This window comes from Elephantulus edwardii, unplaced genomic scaffold, assembly GCF_000299155.1.
Source record: "Elephantulus edwardii isolate Elephantulus edwardi_28Jun2011 unplaced genomic scaffold, EleEdw1.0 scaffold00055, whole genome shotgun sequence".
Lineage (NCBI taxonomy): Eukaryota > Metazoa > Chordata > Mammalia > Macroscelidea > Macroscelididae > Elephantulus > Elephantulus edwardii.
In genome coordinates this window covers 1,690,715-1,714,004 of record NW_006399805.1, presented here as the reverse complement: position 1 = coordinate 1,714,004, position 23,290 = coordinate 1,690,715, and the positions used below count along the sequence as shown (strand labels likewise).

General features: G+C 39.1%; 1 protein-coding gene across 1 annotated transcript in view; it reads right to left on the bottom strand.

The window, feature by feature from the left end:
- Positions 1–23,290, bottom strand: part of MKLN1 (muskelin 1, intracellular mediator containing kelch motifs) — a 163,167-nt gene that overhangs the window by 139,473 nt on the left and 404 nt on the right. The gene's annotated exons all lie outside the window — the stretch shown is intronic.

Sequence of the window (23,290 nt, the reverse complement as noted above, 5' to 3'; positions counted from 1 at the left end):
GAGGAACCACGCTACCAAGCAGTCTCTCTCTCTCACTGCTGTTAAGTCTGAACCATGTTCACAACTCTCCACTGAGTTTCTCACAGGAAGAGACTGCCCATCTTCGTCCTGGCGAGCCTATGATGGATTCAAAATACCAAAGAGGTGTGTCCTTTGGGTTAGCACAGCAACCACACAGGGACTAGACCTCCAGAGCTTTCTCAAAGCACAGTTGTTAAGCACTAGAAGTCAGGACTGACTCACAGTTGGCCTTCCAGCAGGTTTTCAGAGGCAGTAAATCCCACGGGAAGAGGATGCCCATCTTTCTCCAGCAGAGCAGCTGCTAGACTTGAACCACATGCCTTTGGGTTGACAGAGCCGCTCCTTCTAACTAGATCACCCATCCCCAGAACCTCAAGCTTATTGTTACCAAGCACTTGAGAAAAAGCCCGGGTTTGTAGCAATTATCTCTAAGGACTCAAGGGACTTTGGGAGCACATACCAACATATACATTCCAGTCAATGAACTGAGCAAAATAGCAACATTCTAGCATGGTGGGTAAGTCAGGAAACTCTTACTAGTTAATGCAGTTTAGTCTCTTTTGAATAAAAACCCAAAAATTGCCTGAGACATTGACAGAAAAAAAATTATTTGCTTGCTAAATATCTCAGATGACTTGAATCATAAATCTCAAAATTTTAGCTGCCAATCCTTTAGTGTATTTCAAGACAAAATACTGATTACCCTTCATGCTGAAGGGCAACAAGCTGAACATTACTTTGGGGAAGGCTTTACTGCTAGCTAGTCTGTACGTTCTTCAAACTTCGGGCAAAATAATAGTATAGTCACACAAGGATCAGAAAGATTTAAGAGACTAAACTATTTCCATGGACACTCAAAGGTCTCATTTATATGTAAATAGCTTTACTGAAATAATCACCATCATATCCTGATTAAACCAAGTTCTTAAAATATCTTTATCAGGCAACAATATGAGTTACTATATTTGAAGGAACGGTCCATTTCTTTTTAAAAAGTATTCTGTAATACTTTGCTATTCATTTTGCCATCAAGTCTGTTCTGTCTCAAGATATCCTTTCACTGGGTTTCAGAAGCTGTATTTTAAAAGGGGAGCCCATTTTCTCCCAGAGTTGCTGGTGGATTCAAACAGCCAGAGACCTTGGCCTTTGGGTTAGTGGTACATCTCCTTATGGACTATGCCAACAGGGTTTCCCAAAATACCTCTGGCATCTAGTCAAACAGATAATTAAAACATGGTAGCCAATACTTCCATTTCAAAAGCACTCCATTTTATACAGTACCCATTTCTTAAACTTTTCTCATTCCTATTGTAAGAATGAATACAAAATGGGAAAAAAAGAAAATAAAGCCCACCAATACTATGAAATCAACTATAGGGGTGGGGCAGAAGAGTTTATCAGTAGCCGATCCAAAAGAAGAAAACATTAATCGGATACTATGTAGTCTCGGCCAGTTTAAATAAAAATGAAATGAGGAGAAAACAGTTAAAGATCACATCAAAAGGTTTAGCTTTGGTAGAGATGTGCCAATTATTGATTTATTGACTCTAACCTCTAAACTCACCTTTTTGCCTACTTTTTGAAAACATGTTTGGACATTTTAAGTAACTTATCCTTTGACAGGTGGCATGTTGTTAAGCACTGTCAACAGAAGCAGAAAAGAATCATCCAGAAAGAACAGATTTTGCTTCCTGATTAAGGTATGCTTGCTCCTCAGCTTTCCCAATGTCCAGGTTCTGCCAGGTGGGCAAATTCTCTGGCATGGTGCTCCTACAGCCCAACAGCCTCCAGTGTGCAGTTCTTACGAAGAATGATATAGAGCAGCACCCAGAGGTCAGCTGCTTCTCTCAGCAACTTCCTCACATGGGTCTGTGGCAGGGTGTTTCCTGGGAAGACACATGCTTGGCACTAGCTTGCCCAGTACCCTAAAAAGTAGATTTACTTGGATAAACAATCAGTACTCATGGTAACAGTGGTCAAGAAATCAAAAAACATATTGCACTGGATAATTCTGCCATCAAGGGCATCTTTAAAAAGGTGAACTGTAAGGATGTCACTCTGAAGACTAAGGTGTGCCTGACCCAAGCCATGATTGATAGATATACTTAGAAATATTTTCTTTAAATTATTCATAATATTAAAGATATTTGCACAGAGAATTACAGTAATATACAAAAGGACTTCAGAGGTTTGCATACAAAGTTTGTATACATTGTTTTTCACACTATTGTCCATTCATTCACATTGTGTTTCATACAATCACTCTCATGCACCATGTTTTATGCACTTCTTTATGGGCTATATTGGTGAAGGGAACTGGCCAACAGAAGATTTCACTTGTCTTGAAGATGGTGCTGAGCTGGGATAATCCATATTACAATGCTAGTACACCAGTGGTTCTGAACGTTTCATACCAACTGTTGGCTTCACAGCTTCAAGCCTTTTCAATAAAGCCAGGTTTTCTCTTTCAATCCTTTGTTGTTACCTCTATTAAAAGCACCACAACTCTGAAGGGATGATCAACTGATCTCTAGGAATTGTATTTTTACTTCCTAGTTTTTCTGCCTGTCTGGACAGTTCTATCAGAAAGCTTCTCATTTTCCCAATCAACCTGTCTCCCTTCTTCTTCGGTGAAAGAGTAGTTTTTTTTCCAAGTGATGCTGGAGGCAGATCCACGAGACGTTTTTGTGCTTTTTTCCTAATGGCAGAAAAGGATTATAGGGTATAAACCATGGTGTTTTCCATTACTTTGTATGCATGTGAAAGTTGGACAAAGAATAAGAAAGACCAAAGATGAACCGATACCTTTGAATTGTGATGTTGGAGAGGAGCACTGACTATCCCACGGATTGCCATAAGAACAAGTAAATCTATCTCAGAGAAAGTGCAATCAAGGAGTCCTTAGAGGCAAGTCCATTTATATATTTTGGGCATGTTGTCAGGAAGGGACAATTCTAGGAAAAAAGACATCATGCTGGGTAAGATAGAAGGTCAGCAAAAGAGAGGAAGACCCTCAGAGAGATGTATGACACAGGCACTGTAATAATGGGCTTCATTATGGCAGAGATCATGAAGATGGCATAGGATAAGGCAAGGTTCTGATCTGTTCATAAGGCTGCCATGAAAAGCTAAGCCAAGAAGCAGGGGTGAGGTGTTTCCTTGGGTGCTCCATGCCAGCTTGAGGACATGCTGTTCTTTTATAAGCTAGTCCAGTAGTCTTTAAAGTTCTTGTTACTTTTTATATGAACCGTAATGATCTCATTGCTTGTTTTGATTCACGATCTTTATGTCAAACTTTCCCTGTTTAAATAATACACTGTGTTATTGCCCTTTAATGGCTCGACACAGACTGAAACATCCCACACTTAATTTGTATTCTGGCTGAGTATCATCTTCTACAGAGTGAGTATGATTCTCTCCCATTATTAAGCAATCCATTTACTTTTTCTTGAAAAATGGTTAAGATTTGATTATTAGCTTATTGTTTTTAAAGAGCTGAACAGAATGCACACCAGTTTTTTGGGGTGTGTAAGTTTGTTTTCCCTCCTTCATTACTTATCTTGGAATTTAGGCTTTTTCAAATTAATGACATCAATCATCCTTTAGCTTGGTATTTCTGTCAACTTTTATCTATTCTCTTTTTACCCCCTGCCATCTTTTTAGTCCTCTCAGTAGGTAGAAGGCACAGTATTGCTCTAGACATGAAGCAGGTTATACTTTGCACAAAAAGTCTCATCATGGAGAAAACGAAAACTGAATTTTAGTTTGTGTTTTATTTACCAAGCCCTGAATCTAAGGCCTTGATCACTAAGCTATGAACATGGACGGAAGAGAAGTTAGACTTTCTGAGTCTAGGCTAGATTCCATGTATTAAACATTTCACTAATATTTCATGGATCTTTACCTCTGAGTTTTAGTTTCTATACAAATACATATACAGATTTAAATGGGAAAGATCCAGTGTGAAAAACAATGTATATGAGCTTTGTAAATAAACCAATATAAAATTAAAAATTTTATCAAAAGAAAAGAAAAAAAAAAAAGAAAATATAGTTTTGTTGGAATTAAGTCTGGTATTTCAGGACTGCATCCAAAAGAATCATATTATAGTTTAGGCATTAGAATTCTTGAACGGACTACAAGAACTTCACATGTGCAAACATGTTAGATTCAATTCCTAAATTAATAGGGCTTAAGTTTTTTTCTGCCTGCACTCCCTATCATGACTTTGAAAACCTATGCATATACCTTCATCATTTGGAAATGTTGTCAATTGTTGCTGACTGCCTTCAAGTCGAGCACGACTCACTGCGACCCTATGAACAAAAAGCCTGAAACCCATCTGCAACTATCAACATTTAACAAAGCTCACAGGGTTTCCGGAGGCATGTTGTTTAGGAAGTGGATGCCACTCCTGCTACCAAATATGTCATAGTATGTTACTGTTGTTATGAGACACTGAATCTCCTGCAACGGATAGCCCCTATGTACAGCAACTCTGAACCCTTCCCTGTCCTGAGCCAGTCTCACTAATTCCGACACACCAACCCCCACTGCCCCAGATACTATATCAATACATCTCATCCTGAGTCTTCCTCCCCTGCGCTATCTGTCCACCCTTCTGAGCATGATGAAAATGGGCAAGCCAAATCTTTCACAACTTATAAAGTTGTAATTTCCAGTGTACTATAAATATTGCCATTTTCAAGAAAGCTGTTGTATTTTGTTCTCTTAAAAAGTAATAGGATAAAAATACCATCTGCTATTTAAAAAAAAAACAAAAACCAAAAAACAAACCCATGTCATACTGCTCTGCAATCAGAAATGTATTTTACTGTTTCTCCTAACCTTCTCCCACTAATGTTTTTTTATTATGCTAAAGGGTTTTCTATTAACAGTCCATCTGACATCTCTGGTAGGTAGAGAGGGAGAGTATAAATTAAAATTTAATATTTTAATTATTTGTGATCATAAGAAATTAAAAGGGCTTTTTCTGAATACTATTATTCATACTTAAAATATACGGTGGCCTAGTCAGTAAGGAGTTGCATTGCCAACCCAATGGCAAGTGGTTCAAATCCACCAGCTGCTCTAAAAGAGAAAGATGAGTAATCTCCTCTCATACAACTTACAGTCTTTGAAAACCACTGGGGTGGTCAACTATGAGTGGTTTCTGATTAAAAAGCATTTAACAACACTGATCAAAACAACATGCACAAAAAACACTATGCATATATTAAAACCTTTGTGGCTACTAATATAGAATAAAATGGTATAAAAATTATTCTCAAAGACATGACAGTTTTTAAGAAAACAATTATTTCATGTATACATGTATTAATATAATTCACTGCTAGAATAAAATAGAATTCAGCATCAAGTACATACTAGTTTTCAATATGCACATATTCAATCTCTTATTAATATAGGAAATAAAGACAGAAAGATTTCTGTTGTTGTTATATGCTGTAGAGTCACTTGCAACTCACAGTGACCCTATGAACAAGAGCCCTAAACCCTGCTCTATCCTGTGCCAACCTGTCTCTGACACATGTACTCACTCCCACTACCCCAATCACTGAACTGATCCATCTCATTGAGGTCTTCCTCTCCTGTGCTGTCCCCCTCCACTCTCCCAAACATGATGTCCCTCTCCAAGGACTGGTTCCTCCTTCCAACATGCCCAAAGTATGTCAGATGAAGTTTCAGAATCCTTGACTCCAAGGAGCAGCCTGGCTTCACCCTCTCCAGGACAAACCTGTTTGTTCTCCTAGCAGTCCATGATATAGTCAGTTCTCTTCTCCAGCACCATAGCTCAAAGGCACCAATTTTCTTTCTATCATCCCTAATCACTGTCCAGCTCTCTGATGCATAGCACACAACTGCAAAACTATGGCCTGGATCAGGCACACCTTAGTCTCCAGCCTGACGTCGTTGCTCTTCAGTACTCTTGAGAGGTCCTTGACAGCTGACTTTCCCTGTGCAATTTGTCTCGATTTCCTGGTTGCTGGTACCAAGAGTGTTGACTGTAGAGCCAAGCAAATTCAAACTGTTAACTATCTCAATATCTTCACCATCCATACTGATCCTACCAATTGGTCCAGTGGTGAGATTTCTATTATTGTTTTTAATTCATTTTTTAAAATCTTCTGAATTATATACCCAAAGTCATATAATTAGCTATCAATCAAAATTATTCTTGTGATCAAGCAACTGACAAGTTGGATTATACTCTTTTATTTTGTTGAAAATAAAGAAATGGGGATCACTTATTTACAGAAGTATTTTGGGGTCATTTTTTGGCATTTATTCTCTCAACTTCAACACTAATATTTTAAATCATCCTTTGCTTAGCACCCTGGAGGTTTTACACTCCATAGTAACTGGTGATGTTGGTTTTGTTATGTTATAAATGGACTGACTCAAAAACCTCCTTATGGGACTGAGTAGATCTCCAGCTGAATTGCTGTTGAGTTCCAGCCAAAGAGCTTCCAATTAGCAGCATTCGGCAGAACCATGGCTTTGGTTGTTAGTGTTGTTGTCATGTACTGTAGGAATCAACTCATAGCTGATCCTCCAGCAGGTTTTCAGAGGCAGTAAACCAAATGGGAGGAAACGGTCCATCCTTCTCCTGTAGAGAAACTAGTAGATTCAAACTGGGGGCCTTCAAGTTGGCAGCACAGCTCCTTCCACTGTTGTAGTTGTGGTGTACCACTGAGACGGAACTGACTCATAGCTGTCCCCTCCAGCAGCTTTTAAAAGACAATCACATGGGAGGAGGCTGTCCATTTCTGTCCTGCAGAGTAACTTATGGATTCAAACTCTGGCAGCAGAATTACTTATCATTAAGTAATTACTACCAGAGTTCCATCCTCACCATTTGTTGTTGTTAGGTGCTGTCAGTCGAGTATGACTCACAGTGACCCTATGAACCAAAGATTTTAACCCTTTTCTATCCTGTCTCATCTTCACACTTACTGACACACAAGAGCCCACTGAAGCAGTCACCCTGTCAATCTACCTGGTTGAGGGTTTTCCTCTACTTCACTGCCCCTCCACGCTTCCTAGCACCATGCCCTTCTCCCAGGAATAGACCCTCCTAGCAACATACCCAAAGTACATGAGGTGAAGCATCCAAAGAGCACTCTGGCTGCACCTTCTCCAAGACTTACCTGTCTCAGCAAAAGCCAGGCATACAGATCTGACAGCCTGGTGGAACACCTAAGACTATTGTTCTTAGATACCCTTCAAAGTAGAAACTAAACTTACTCACCGCTCTATTCCCATCTGACTTCAACTTCTAACCAAACAACAGATAGGTCTATAAAGTGAACAATAACACTGTATATACTCTCTAGAGATCAGACTGGCAGCATTTGTCCATGGATAAAGCTCAGAAGGTAGAAAAAGATGGGAAAGTTCAGATGGAGACAGGAACACAGAGCAAAAGCAAGAAGAGTGCTGTTACTTCGTGGAGACAGCAATCTATGTGAAAATGTGTACCAACTGTCGAATGGAAAACCAATTTGCTCTGTAAAACTTTTACCCAAATCATCATAAAAAGTTTCAAAACAAAAAAGCTATTAGGCAAATCAGATTCTAAATAAATTGAGCTTTTAAGTTCTTAAGATCTCATCTGACATACAGTATAAGATTTATAAATAACCTAGTAATAAAAGCTCCTTGCAACTCTAGCTAAGAAGCTTTCCATTGTTCCATGTCCTTCAAATAAAGTATCTCCCAGAGATAACCAATCTCGCTTAAAATATTCTCCAAAATTTCTCAAAACTCCAACTATGAAAATTTCTAGTATGGATTTAAAATTTACTCATTCTTTTATCTTTTTTGTGCATAGCTTGAATATTACTTTCTCTAGTTCCAGTTCCAAAATGCATTAGAAAGAATAATGTAGCCAGACAGTCTGGTTAATCTAGTCATTCTTTTAATAAATATCATAGTGAACTACTTTGGGGAAAATTCAGCTCCAGCATCCTTGACCCCAGGGAGTTTGCGGACTAGTTGAAGATTAATAGCATTAATCAGAAAGGATATAGACAAATGCACATTATAAAATGTAGTGTGAAATATCAGAAAAGGTACATGATGCTTTGAAAGTTTTTAACTGGAGTGAAAAGAAAAGGTAGTTAGTCTCATGGGAGGGAGTGGGGATTAAATGGGTTTCTTAAAATAAAAGACATTTCAGTTGACAGTTGATGTATACATGCTAGTTAGATACTTCTCAGTTTTATAACTCTTCTGCTTAAATTATTTATTTCATAAGAAGCAAAAGAGCAAGAGATATATCCAAAGTTGCTCAAAGGAAGTTTGCATTTCTATTTAAGGCATGCTTTGACAATTGTCACTGACGATAAGTATCAGCCATACTAAAGGATCTGAAAAGTATTAAACAACAGTATTTACAAACAAAAAATTATACTACTTGCAAGTATACACCTTCTAAACATACAAAGGTTTTATATAAAAAGATAACAGTTCCATTGAGAATTTTAATAAAAGACAGCATATAAATCACATTGGAAGACAGGAGAATAATGATGAACTTGGGGCAAAAGCTAAACTCTCAATTTTGAAACTTAATAAGTCTCAAAAAGATATGCAAAATTATTAACAAAACAGTTTTATTTTAATTACTGTCAGTAAGTTTTCAAGACAATTCGCTAATAAACATCTGTTTTGCAACCAGCCTGTGGCTTTGTTGACTGATGACACTGAACATCTCCATCAAAGTTTCTCGACTAAAGTTAAAAATAATTAAAACAAGTCCATGAGAACCCAAGTAAAACTTGGAGTTAAACTCACTTGAATTTTGAGACCATCCTAAGAACAGATTTGATGCAGTGAACACCAATTACTGAAGACCAGATTATGCTGTGCATAATATCAAGAAAAAAGTTATTAAAAAGACAGGAAAGAAAGAAAGAAAAGACCAGATGATTACAAGAAGAGACCCTGAAACTTGCTCTTCAACACAGAATAACTGAAATGAAAGAAAGAAATTGTAAAGTAAAAGATATGAACAGAAGATTTCAAACAGTAACTTGAGGAGTTATAATGAAATGTGCAAGATATGGACTTAAAAGCCAAAAGAGAAAGACATGCTTGACAACTCTCAAGCTCAAAGAACTGAAGAAAGAATTCAAGTCTCAATTTGCAATACTGAATTAAGAACTCCAATGGCAAAATATTAAATGAGGCAGAATGAAATAAAGATGAAAGGACTATACACAGTAACTGTGTCAAAAAGAACTAGTCAATGTTCAACTGTTTGTAAGGTAGTATATGACCAATAACTAATGGCATTATTAAAAGAATGACAAATTGCATTGAAGGAATTAGTAAATTCCAGGAACTGCCAGAATACCAACTGAAATGTTTCAACAAATGTATACAGCACTGGAAGTGTCAACAGTTACTTGCCCAATCAACTGGAAGAAATCCATATTTGTGACCATTCTAAAGAAAGGTCATCTAATAGAATGTTACTTAAAAACAACATTAATTTAATAACCAAGTATAACCTTGGCAAAGATAACTTAAAAATAGTTACAGGAGCACATCTACAGGCACCTGTCAGAAATTCAAGCTGGACTGGGAAAAGGATGTGTTATCCTAAGTCACTGTATATCTCTCTGATGATAGACCCTGCAAAGGCCCTGACCTAGATGAGACATATCTTAGTCTCTAGACTGACATCATTGCTCCTCAGCACTCTAGAGAGGTCCTGACAGCAGGGTTTCCCAGTGTAATATATCTTTTCATTTTTCTGACTGTTGGTGACAAGAGTGTTGATTGTGGAGCCGAACAAGCTTAAATTGTTAACAATCTCAATCTTTTTTCCTATTGTGGTTGCCAATTGGCCTGGTGGTGAGAATCTTTGTTTTCTTGATGTTAAGCTTCAAACCATATTCAAGACTATAGTTCTTGACCTTTTAGAGCAAATGCTTCAGGTTCTCCTAAGTTTTGGCAAGCAAAGTTGAATCATTTGCATAACACAGGTTGTTGATGAGACTTCGTCCAATCCTGATGCCATACTATTCCTCATAAAGTCTAGCCTCTTGAATGATCTGTTAAGCATACAGATCGAAAAGGTATGGATGGGGACAAGATGCATCCCTGATGCAATCCTTTCCTAATTTTGAACCATGTAATACATTAACAGATAACTACCAGAAATGCAAGCTGGATTTAGAAGAGGCTGTAGCACTAGAGACATTATCACCAAGGTCAGACGGATCTTGACTGAAAGCAAAGAGTACCAGAGGAATGTCTATCTGTGCTTCACTGACTGTGCAAATGCATTTGACTGTGCTGTTGTTATTGTTGACTGCCGTCGAGTTTGACTCATAGCAGCTCTATGAACAAAAGGCCTAATGCCTTTCCATAATTATCACTGCTTCTCCAAGTTAATAGTTTCCATAGGCATGTGGTTTAGGAATTGGATGCTGCTGCCACTTCCACATATGTTTTACATCTGGGAGCTCCACTAAACACCATCCACACTGGGAGACCATTATGGTATTTGATACCCCAACGGCACAAGGTTCAGCATCATATTGATGAAGAGTGATGTACAAAGTAGAAGAATGTTCCTCCAAATGTAACACTAGTCTCACTCAGCAGTGGTTAAATGTCGTCAAGTTGAATACAACTCATTGTGGCTCTATAAACAAAAGACCTGAACTCTGTTATCTAATTAACATAATTTCTGCATGATTAGAGTGTACAGTTTCCAGAAGCATCTGTTTTAGGAAGTGGATACCTCTCTTGCTTCCAAAACTTAATCAATCTTGACTGTGTAGATCACAAAAAATTGTGGCTAACCTTGAGAACAGAAAAATCCCAGAACACTTGATTGTGCTCATGTGAGACCTATACTTCGATCAGTAAGTAGTCATCAGAACAGAGTAAGGAAACACTGTCTTCATTATAACATAAAGAAAAATTAAAATCTCCACAACTGAACCAGTAAGCAGTTTAAAGGGAGAAAAGATTAAGAGTGTCAAGGACACAATTTTGCTTGGATCCACAATCAACACATTCGGAAACAACAGTCAAAAAAAATCAAAGAATATAATTCATTAGGCAAATCTGTAACCAAGGACTTCTTTAAAGTGTTAAAAGGCAAAGACATCACTTTGAAGACCAAGGCTTGTGTCATGACCCAAGTCACAGCAATTTCAATTGCCTCTGGTGTATAAATTAAAACCAAAAGATAGCTGGATAACAAACAAGAAAGAAAATGCTTAAGAAAAAAAGAATTTACAAGAATTGACACCTTTAAATTGTGGTGTTGAAAAAGAATATTGAATATATCATTGACTTTCAGAGAAAGAAACAACTCTGTCTTGGGAAAAAGTATAATAAAAATGCTCCTTAGAGGAAAGAGAAATCTGGTCTTATAGACTCTGAGAATATTATCAGGAAGGACCTAGAGGATGACAGAGTCCTGGTAAATTTTAGGGTCAACGATAGAGAAGAAAATGTTTAACAAGATGGACAGACACAGAGCCTCCTACAAGGAGTTCAAACACAGCAATGACTGTGCGGATGGCCCAGGACTGACTGGGCAAGGTTGCTGTAGTACAGTGTCTCTATGAGTTGATGGAACCTAAAAACAACAAAAACAAAACTAAAAAACACTAGTTTTCATTAGTACATTACATATCTGGTATTAAGAATAAACAGCAAGGTGTAAAAAGGCAAAACAAAGGCAAGTATTGAGCAAGGGAGAAGAAATAAAACCAGCTAAGGATCAAATCTCAGATAATAAAAAGTACTGTATAAATATGAGGAACACATAAACTTACAAGATATGACAGTCTATAACTAAACACAGGTGTCTGCTTTGGAACCAATACCCCCTTCATAAAACAGCTGTAGAAAATTAAAACAACAACAACAAAAATATTTCAAGGCATCAAAGATCTTCTGAGACAGCTAAGGCATGAATTACCAGGATCTCAGAAATAAGGACTTAACTGACGTCTCACATTTTCTCCATCTTTTCTCCTCAAGACATTCATCTATTTCTTCACAGTGTGAGGCAAAAGACTTAAGAGACAAGGATGGGCAGTCATTAGGAGACAGAGATGTCAATAAAGATTCTTGCAATTTCATGGGATAAGGACTTGTAGCTTAGTGGTTAGGAATTATTTTGCTAACCCAAAAGTATGAGGTTCAAATCTATCAGTTGCTCTGAAGTACAAAGATGGGCAATCTCCTCCTGTGCAATTTACTGCCCCTGAAAACCAGCTGGAAGGCCAACTACGGGTCTTAAGATGACACTGAGGACTTAAGAAATCAAGAACCTAAGGGAAAGGGAGGTATAGGAAAAAACAAAAACTCCTGGAATTATGTGGTAACTTCCTTTGAGGAATTAGTGAACTCAAACGAACAACAGGAAAAGCTTTAAAACCCAACCAGAAAGCAACTAAAAAATGCAAGGAGATGCTTTTAGGAATCTCATGTTAAGAGGGAGACAAATAAGAAGCCTTAGAAATAACCCAAACTCTAAGAGATTCTTGAAAGACAACCAGGTCAGGGTATACGAGAAGTAGATTAGGCTTTGTAAAGCCTAAAACAGTCAACTCAGTCCTTAACTGTTAGGGTGGTCTGCTGCTACTCCAACTGTAAGTCAGAAGATGGGATGAATCCTCTTGGGAAAAAAGACAAAAACATATCACAGATAAATAGAATTTGTAAAATTTTGTTTTCTAAGTCTATGTCTTATGTCAAGAAAACAAAGATTTTAACCACTGGGCCAATTGGCAGCATCAGCATGGATGGTGAGGAGATTGAGATAGTTAACAGTTTTAATTTACTTGGCTCCACAGTCAACGCTCTTGGTAACAGCAGCCAGGAAATCAGGAGATGAACTGCATTGGGAAAGTCGGCTGTGAGGGACCTCTCAAGAGTATTGAAGAGCAACGATGTCAGGCTGGAGACTAAGGTGCGCCTGATCCGGGCTAGTCTTCGCAATTACGTGCTATGCATCAGAGAGTTGTACAGTGAATAGGGCTGATAGAAAGAGGAATGATGCCTTTGAGCTGTGGTGCTGGAGAAGAGTGTTGAATATACCATGGACTGCTAGGAGAACAAACAGGTTTGTCCTGGAGAGGGTGAAGCCAGAGTGTTCCCTGGAGTCAAGGATTCTGAAGCTTCGTCTGACATATTTTGGGCATGTTGCAAGGAGGGACTGGTCCTTGGAAAGGGACATCATGTTTGGCAGAGTGGAGGGGAAGCGAAGGAGAGGAAGACCTTTGGTGAGATGGATCAATTCTGTGACTGGAGTGGTGGGAATAAGTGTGTTTGAGATGGCTAGGTTGGCACAGGATAAAACAGCATTTAGAGCTCTTGTACATAGGGTCGCTATGAGTCGCAAGCGACTCGATGGCACATAACAACAACAATGTCTTACAATCAAGTTATCCTAAAGAAAGAAAGAAAAAAATCAGGCACTGCAAGACAGAAAACCAAAAGGAATTAGATAATGGAAAAAAAGTCACTGGAAATAGGTAATCAGATACTAGACACAGACTTTAAAATAAAGAATGTGCTCAGCAAAACAGATGACAATGTGGATTTCTTTTAATTTACCAAAGAATTAAAAATCTATTTTGAAAAGAGAATAAAATGGAAAGTTTAGGGGGGAAAAAATACTATAAAACTAAGAACCAGAGGACACTAAAACAGATTGAATATAACTGAATAGAGACTATGTTAACTGGAATACAGAGGGGAAAAAAAGTTGTTAGGTGCCACTGAGTACAACTCATCAAGTGACCCACAAACAACAAATCTGAACAAATCTGAACCCTGTCCTATCCTGCACCATCCTCACCATCTGACATATCTGAACCCACTGCTGCAGTCACTGCTCTTGTTAGGAGTCCTTCCTCTCTTTTCTACATTTCCAAGCATGATGTCCCTCTCCAAGGAAAAGCCTCTCCTACATAGCAATATGCCCCAAGTATGTGAGGTAAATCTTTTTTCACCTTTGGCTCCAAGGAGCACTCCAAAATGGAGTGGAGGAAAAAGGAATAATAGAGAAAAAAAAATTTTAAAAACCCACCAAAAGGAAAAGTGTAAGAAATATACAGCCAAAACTCCAAACCCCCTGCCACCGAGTTGGTTCTATCACGATGCCTTTCAACTGGGCTGCTTGGGCTATAAATCTATTATTATAGCCTAGGAAACCAGTGAAATAAACCATCTTTTTTTTGTAGAGCAGGTAATGGATTAAAGCTGCCAGCTTTTTGGTTAGCAACCGATAACTTATGAACATGTAGCCAACTACAATACCAGGGATCCTTAAAAAAGATGTATGTTGTTGTTTTTCTTTTTCTGTATCCTCAAGCTGGAATCGAATCATAGCTGAGCCTCCGAGAGGGTTTTCAGTGGCAGTTAATCACATGGGAAGAGACTTTTCCTCTTTCTCCCACAGAGCAGGAAGGACCTGCCTTTGGGTTGGCAGCACAACTCCTCAGCCCTGAAAGCTCCCTTAAGAGGTATCCTGGACTTGACAAATGCATAATATACATTTCACTGGAATCAAAGATGAAGGAGAAAAACAGTGGAGCAGATGTAACGTTAGAAGAAATGTAAAAATTCTTCTAAAACTGATGAAAGACGGATGTTACAGATTCACACAGTACCAGAAACCCAAACAAGTTAAATAGAAAACCATTCTTGGTGTATCATCATAAAGCAACTAAAAAACAAAGATAAAATCTGAAAGATAGTTGAACAAGAAAATCACATTACATTCAGAGAAATAACAGTAAGTCTGACAACTGATTCCTCAGCAAATTAAAATAAATAAACCAGGAGATAAAGGACTAGTATCTTTAAAGTGCTTCAATAGTAGAAAGTAAAAATAAAAGAGATTTCAGACAAAAACTGAGACAATTCCATACTAGCAATCCTACACTGAGAAATAATGAGGATTCTTGCTAGAGAAAGCATTATTTCAGGAAAAGGGAAAAAAGGAAATGCAAAAAGTAATGAACAGTGGAAAGGAAAATCTAAATAAATGGTAACTTTATAAAATAACAAAGCCACATGGTTAAAATGAAAGTAGAATTAAAAATAGCAATGACAACACAAAATGCAGGAATGAAGGTATGAACAACGTGGAAAAGATAAATATAAATAAATAATAACTTTACAATATAACAAAGCCATGCAGTTAAAATGAAAGTAGAATTAAAAATAGCAATGACAACACAAAATGCAGGAATGAAGGTATGAACAACGTGGAAAAGATAAATATAAATAAATAATAACTTTACAATATAACAAAGCCATGCAGTTAAAATGAAAGTAGAATTAAAATGCATGGCAATGACAACACAAAACACAGGAGGGAAATAAGTGCTGGCCAAGTATCATATGGTTCTAGCACTATCTAGTACATGGTCGGAAAAACAATAAGGTATGTTAGCCCCTAATTACCACAAGGGTACTTACCTAGGGTAACCAAAGGAACAGTACAAGAAACTATCACTAACTAGCTAACAATACTATTAAAAACACTTGATGAAGCTAAAAGAAGCCAAGAATGGAGAGAAGAGAAGGATAAAACGGAAAAGAAGAATAAAATGGTACATACCTATCCAAATTTATCAAGCATTTTATGAAATGTCAATGACGAAAACACTGCAAACAAAACCTACACAGATTGTTAGGCTGAATTTAAAACAAAAGTATGTATGCTGTTTACAAGAGATGGACTTTCCAATATAGAGGAGCACTGAGGACAGTTGTACCATGTAAACACCTGGCAAAATCAAAGCTGAGGTAGCCAATCAAGCACATTTTAAGGCACATGATCGCCAGAGGTGAAGAGAGCAAGTCTCAATGATAGAACGGCTCAATTTATAGGAAGACAGAGCAATTCTAAATTTGCATGCCCACAGATCACGACTTCTAAAATATATAAAACAAAGCTTGAAAGCACTAAAAGGAGAAATAACTTTATCATCACAGTGAGCGCCTTTTAATACTTTAACACTTCTCTTTGTAATAGCTAGAAAAAGGTTGTTGTTGTTGTTATGTGCCGTCGAGGTTGTTGTTGTTGTTGTTGTTATGTGCCGTCGAGTCGCCTGTGACTCATACAGAAGATTTGCACATCACAATCAACGACTTGGCCACAATAACATTGAACATGGATCATTTACCAAAATGCTGAGTCATAAAGCATATCTCAACAATAACTATATTCTCTAATCACAGTGGAATTAAGAAATCAGTATAAAAAATATTTTTTTTAAAACTTCCCCTAAAGGCTCAGGAACTAAGCAAGACACTTCCAAACAACCAAAAAAACCAAGAGAATAAATCACAATGCAATTTAGAAACGAATGTTAGTGAACCTGTAGCATAACACAACTGTGATGTACAATTAAAGTGCTTCCAGAAATTTACGGCATAGTTTGTTTCTGGTTAAGCTGCTGTTCAAAAAGTCAGTGCTTCAAATCCACATGTTGCTCCACCAGCAGTGTGGTCTACAAACAACAGCACTGCTAACCCAATGGCAGAGCTGCTCAGAAGTTCGAACCCACCAGGCCCTCTGAGGGGAAAAAAGTGGGCAATCTCCTCCCAAGAGCTCAAAAGCAGTATAACTATACCTGAAAATTTAGGATATAAGTGGTGTTAACTGGAGACCTAGTGGCAAGAAGCTGAACTACAATCCCAAAGGCACATGGTTCAAAAAACCAGCTGCTCCGTGGAGAAGGACCGGCAATATATATACTCCCGAGCAATTAACTAATTCTGAAAACTCAGCGGAGAGTTAGCTATGGGTCGGTTCTGACTCTAAGGTACACAACAATACAATACTTTACTAAGCTGTCAAAAGCTAAGATCTGTAAGGGAAGATTTACACTGTACTTCAAATATTACTATGTATACAGCTTCTCATTCTGCACATTTTTAAAATGTAGATATTAAAAAAGGAAGGAACCCTACAAGAAACTCCAAGATAAATTAATGTAATCGAATACTGTGTGCCTAATCCAGGCCATGGTCTTCACAATTATTTGCTATGCTTCAGAGAGTTGGACTAAGGACAGAAGAACCAATGCCTTCGAACTGTGGTACTGGAGAAGAGTACTGAACAAGAGAACAAACGGGTCTGTCTTGGAGAAGGTGAAACTAAGTTTCTCCTTGGAGGCTAGGATTTTGAAGCTGTCTTCCATACTTTGGGCATGGGACCAGGAGAGACCAGTCCTTGGAGAGGGACATCTTGTTTAGAAGTGTGGAGGGACAGCGCAGGAGAGGAAGACCCTAATGAGATGGATACAGTGACTGGGATAAAGGGCATAGGTGTGTCGGAATTATTGAGACTGGCTCAGGAAAGGGTAGAGTTCAGAGCTGCTGTATGTAGGGACACTATGAGTCACAGGTGATTCGAGAGCACGTAACAACAACCCAATACAACCCAATGTACAACAGCCCTAAACTCTGCTCTGTCCTGTGCCAATCACACTGTCTCTGACATTCCCATCCCAATTGCTCCAGTCACTGAATCAATCCACCTCCTAGAGGGCCTTCCCCTCCTGCGCTGTCCCTCCACCCTCCCAAGCATGATGTCCCTCTCCAAGGACTGGTCTCTCCTTACAACATGTCCAAAGTATGTCAGACGAAGCCTCAGAATCCTTGCCTCCAAGGAGCCGCCTGGTTTAACCCTTTCCAGGATGAATCTATTTGTTTTCCTAGCAGTCCATGGTACCCTCAACACTCTTCTCCAGTACCATAGCTCAAAGGCATCAATTCTCCTTCTATCCTCCTTAGTCACTGACGGATCTTAACAGGTAACCTCTATTTTCTATAAGCCAACACCTACCGGGACAGCTGAAAAAGGATAGATAATTCCTATTGGAATAGGTGAAGGGAAGGTCAATATGAAATGGACAGCCAAATAGGTATTATGTATATGGCATATAACAATCTGGAACAAGACATACATTACAGATTAAATAAGGATAGGGAGAAAAAAGAAAAGTAAATTAATAAACAGAAAGTGAGTGAATGGAATCGTAATAAACAAAGGTTTGCTTAGACATTATAATAACTGTGCCAATCAATGATAATATCTAAATGAATGACTGGAAAAATCAATTTCTATTTGTAAACTTTCACTCAAAATATTTTTAAAAATATATATAATGCTGAGAATTTACTTATCATTTAAACAGTTTCTATCAAGTAAAAAAAATAGGGATATATTAGAGAAAAAAATACAAATTTTAAGCATAGTGAAGATTAAAAAGGCCAATTTATAAGTTTACAAGAAAAATGTTTCACCTAGAATTAGATGAAGGCATCTTGTTCCACAATGGTCAAAACATAGCTGTTTTATCTATAATCCTAATCAGATCTCTGTAGAAACAGTTTTATCATGCTCAACGGTGACCTAGAGGTAAGAAGGTGCACTGCACTCCCAAAGACACACATTCAAATCCACCAGCTGTTCTGCAGGAGAATGAAGGACAATCTTCTTCTGAGTAGTTTACTGCCTCTGAAAACCTGTTGGAGTGTCAGCTATGAGTTGGTTTTGACTGGATGGCACAAGATAACATGTGACCATGATGGAGAGGTCTTTTTTTGTTTGTTTGTTTGTTTTTTAAATTTATTATTAATTTCAATGAAAATTTACAGAGACTTTGAATTTCCATTCATTCTTTGTTGCACTTTTCTCCCTTTCCACCCTCCCCTCTAGTACACTACCCTCTTGGAAAAGTAAAAGAAAAATTCTTTCATTGTTTTACAATCCCTTCCCCGAGGTCCACTTCACTATACAGCCTTCGCTCTGGACTCCTGTCATGACAAAAATCCCTTAAACAGTTTTCTCCCTCATCTGTTTCAATGCAGTATACATTAATGAACGATGGAGAAGTCTTGTACCATAATCCACAAGTCTAGTAACAGGAAGGTCTAGTAGCATAGTCCATTCAATTGCACTGCTAATCTCTAAGCAGTACCTCATTAGCAGTTCAAATCCACCAGCTCCCAGCCATTCAGTAGGGGAAAAATGGACAATCTCCTCCCCTGCAATTTATAGCCTCAAAGGCCTGCTGGAGGGTCACATATGAGTCAGTTCCCCCTTGACAACAAGGAGTTTTCCAAGATGTTACTATGGCTCACAATCCATTTTTTAACAATGGTTATAATTAGACCTGCTTTAACATATTTAACCCCAATCAACCCCAATACAACTGATTAGGAATGATGTGAGTGACCAAAACTGTAAATTTTAACAGGAGGAGACTGCCTCAAGGTTGTTCCTCAGAGCAGCTGATGGATTTGATCTACTAATATCTAAACCACTAAGATTTCATGAGCAGCTCAAAACATCCACTAGGCCTCCTTTTTAACATATTTATGGTCAGAATAAATCTAAATGGGCTAGGTCGGGAAAAATCCACTCTGGCTTTGAGGGGGGGAGAATTCCAAGATTTCAGGAAGAAAATAGAGATATAAATTCTTTCTTTTTTGTTTTTAATATATGACTTGCCACATATTTGGATGCTTGTTACTCTGTATGATAACTAAAATTTAAGAGTCCTGAGAACTCTTTTGATATCTCTGAATTCCTTTAGCACACTCCTGTGCAGAGGTAGTAAACCCTATGGTTAAGACCATATAGACTGTGGACCAGACTACCTGGGTTGAAATCCTGGTTCCATCTAGCTGTGTGACCATGTTGTTGTCATTATATAACACTGGGTTAGAACTAACTCATAGCTCACTCTCCAGCAAGTTTCACAGGGGAAGAAACTGTCCATCTCTCTCCTGGAGCACTGATGGACTGTTGTTCTTGTTGTGTTGTTATGTGCCATCGAGTCGCCTGCAACTCACAGTGACCTTTTGTATATCAGCCCTAAAACCGGTGCCAATCTCATTGTCTCCAACACACCTATCCCCATTACCCCAGTCACTGAATCAATCCATCTCATCCAGGGTCTTCCTCTCTTGAGCTGTCACTCCACCCTCCCAAGCATGATGTCCCTCTCCAAGGTCTGGTCTCTCCTTGCAACATGCCCATGTTAGACAAAGCTTCAGAATCCTTGCCTCCAAGGAGCAGCTTGGTCTCACCCTCTCTAGGAAAAACTTGTTTGTTCTCTTAGCAGTCCATGGTATATTTAATACTCTTCTCCAACACCACAGCTCAAACGCATCAATTTTCCTTCTATCCTCCCTAGTCAACGACTGTTGGATGACTAGAACATGAAACAAGCCACCGTCACTGAACTGATTCAGACTCATGATGACCCTTTAGGACAGAGAAGTGCCCTGCAGTTTTCAAGGTTGTAATCTTTCCACAAGGAGATGAGGACACTTTCTCCCATGGAATGGCTAAGTGAGTCTGAACCACTCATCTATGGTTAGCAGTCAAGCATTTTAACTACTGTGCCACCAGGGAACCTTTCTATGACCTGAGGCTTCATTAACTTAATCTCTTTGTTCCTCTATCCACCATGTGGACAATGGAGATGCTTGACAGGATGCCTGTGAGGATTACGTGAGCTAATGCCACTTAAAGAGTTTAGAATAGAGCCTAGCATATGGAAGGCACATTGTAAGTCTTACTTACCAAAGCTGTTATGGTTTCACTATCATCCTTTTAAATAGCTTGATTTTGCATTTTAATCCATAATTACTGGATATTTAAAATGAGATTTCAACAAATTTTTTACTTAAAATTGGATGTTAAGGAAGTACTTTAATATGGCTGTAAAGATGCAGTAATTGTTCTAAGAGAGGCTTTTCTACAAGGAAAGCCATTTCTTTCTTAGATTTACTGTCACATAGTAACAGCATCCTTACTTGCTAACAAAAGACCAAAAGTTTTACAAATTAGACACAGAATTTGGCCAAGGGAGGAGATACAAAACTCTCAAATCCAAGCTGCATAATTTTATTATCTCTATTCTTTGAAAGTGAGCTCTGTTGGTGCAGCCCACTGCAAACCAAAGGGGGCACCTCTCTGGCATGTTCAATCCACCAGCCGTCTGCAACAGTAAGATGGGCAATCACTTCTCATGCAACTTACAGCCTCTGAAAACCATCTGGAGGGTCAGCTATGATTCAGTTCTGACTCACAGGCAATAAGAGAGCAAGAGAGACAAAGAAGGGGGAGATTCGTTCAAAGAAAAAAGTTCAGATTGTTCTTTTATTTAAAAAACAAAACCAAAGACTACATCAGCAGAAAGTCATGAGAAATGAACAACACAGTGTAAGTTAAAGAATTAACTAAAGCTAAATATGTGTTAAATACTAGATTTGAGAAAAATCCTAACAGTGGAGCGCTGAAAAGGCTAAGTGATCTCAGTTTCAACTAATAACTCCAAAGTTAATGTGTTCACTTCAACTCAGTCAATGTAATGTTGTTATACTGCTAAATCATACCTTGTTTGAAAGGTGGTACTCTTTCTTTCTCATCCACCGCTTAGCTAGAACTTGAAATATCCAAGTCTCTTCTCTACACTAGATGTTTATGGAGTAAAATCCTTGAAAGAGCCCAACCTCAGACAAGGAAAATCTCTGTAGTACTACCAGCTCAAACCACCTCATCCCAATTTCCACTGTGTTTATCACCTGGTATAGGAAAATACTGGAAAACTTCAGATTCAAGAACATGTGAGTCCAGAAAAATCAAAGGTCAAGTACCTAGGGCCACATTGCAACTTCAGCGGAGGGCAAGAATGTTTACCTGGCCCACCCTCAAAAGTTCCAGCATCAGTCAGGAATATGGCCACACAGCAGCCATCAGGAGGCCACATGGACCAGACCAGACCACAGGTCACTTGGCACTCCCCAGGAAGCAGATCCTACCTACTGAAATCTGACTGCCCATACTTGACCTGAAAGAGAACTACGGGCAAGCAGTCAAATCAAGTTCACCTAGTTACTGCTCCATTTAGAGACTCACTAACTGGTCTAAAGAAAGCAAATTTTGGGAAATGTGAAAGGTTTTTTAAAACAAATATCTAGAAACTTCTTGGAATACCCTTCACAAGTTTGTCTCTTGATGTAGTTTCTTTTAAACAAATAAACACAAGACTGCTGCCTGTGAAAAGCTTCTGACCACCACTGGGTTTCAGAGGCTGTAAATTTTAAGAAGAGGTGCTCGCTCATCTTCTGCCTTGGAGCAGCTGATGGATTCCAGAGACTGACCTTCTAATCAGCAGCTCCACATACAAAGCACAACACTTCTTCGATATGTTTAGTAACACACACACACAATACATATATACATATATATATAAAAATATGCACACACTCAAATATGTGTATACATATACATATATATGTATCTATAAACACATACACATATATATGAAAACATATATGTATATATGAAAATATATATGTATATATGAAAATAGATAGATAGATAGATAGATAGATAGATAGATAGATAGATAGATGAATACTATCTCAAAAATGACTTCGAGGCTGGTGCTATGATTTCAGGGGAAACTAGCAACCTTCCCTTAAGGTCTGCCCAGATGGGAACTGTATTGGGCCAGTGTTTCCATCTGCACGGGCATGGCTTTGAATGAAATGCAATATGTGAACACACCTGCAGCATTTCAGAGGGAAGTCGCTACGGCTAAGCAGATGGCAGAGAGGGCCATCGAACTTGAAAACTTCTAGCACCTACATTATGGGGAAGGGAGTTCTGGATGCCTCGGGGTTAAGAAGCTGTGTGCTACAATCCCAAAGGTAAGGGGTTCAAATCCACCAGCAGCAGCTCTGCAGGAGAAAGGTAGCAGAACACCCGCCCCAACGCCCCCGGGGGAGGGGGTCAGCGAGGGGGAGGGCCAGCGAAGGGTCGGGGGTCAGCGAAGGGTCGGGGGTCAGCGAGGGGTCTGCTCTGGTGGTGCTGTGGTCAAAGCACTGAGCTAACTCCAAGGCCAGCGGTTCGAAGCCATCAGCCCCGGAGAAGGACGACGCGGACCGAGACAGGGCTGGAGGTCACCCTCGTTGAGGTCAGGCGTGCGTCCGGACCCGTGTCTCCGGGATGGGGAGCGGGAACCGAGGGGCGCCCCTGTTCCGACCCTGCTCCCCACTTTTCCCCTCGCTGCCCAGGCTTCTCCGAGCCTGCAGCCGGGATCGCGCCCCAGCAAAGCCCTCCAACTCCTCCCCCGCGCCGGCCTTCCCCAACTTCGCGTCTCCGCGCCCGCGCCCAGCGCCCCCGGGGAGCCCCTCGGGAGCGAGCACTCCCCTCGCCCGCGGGCCC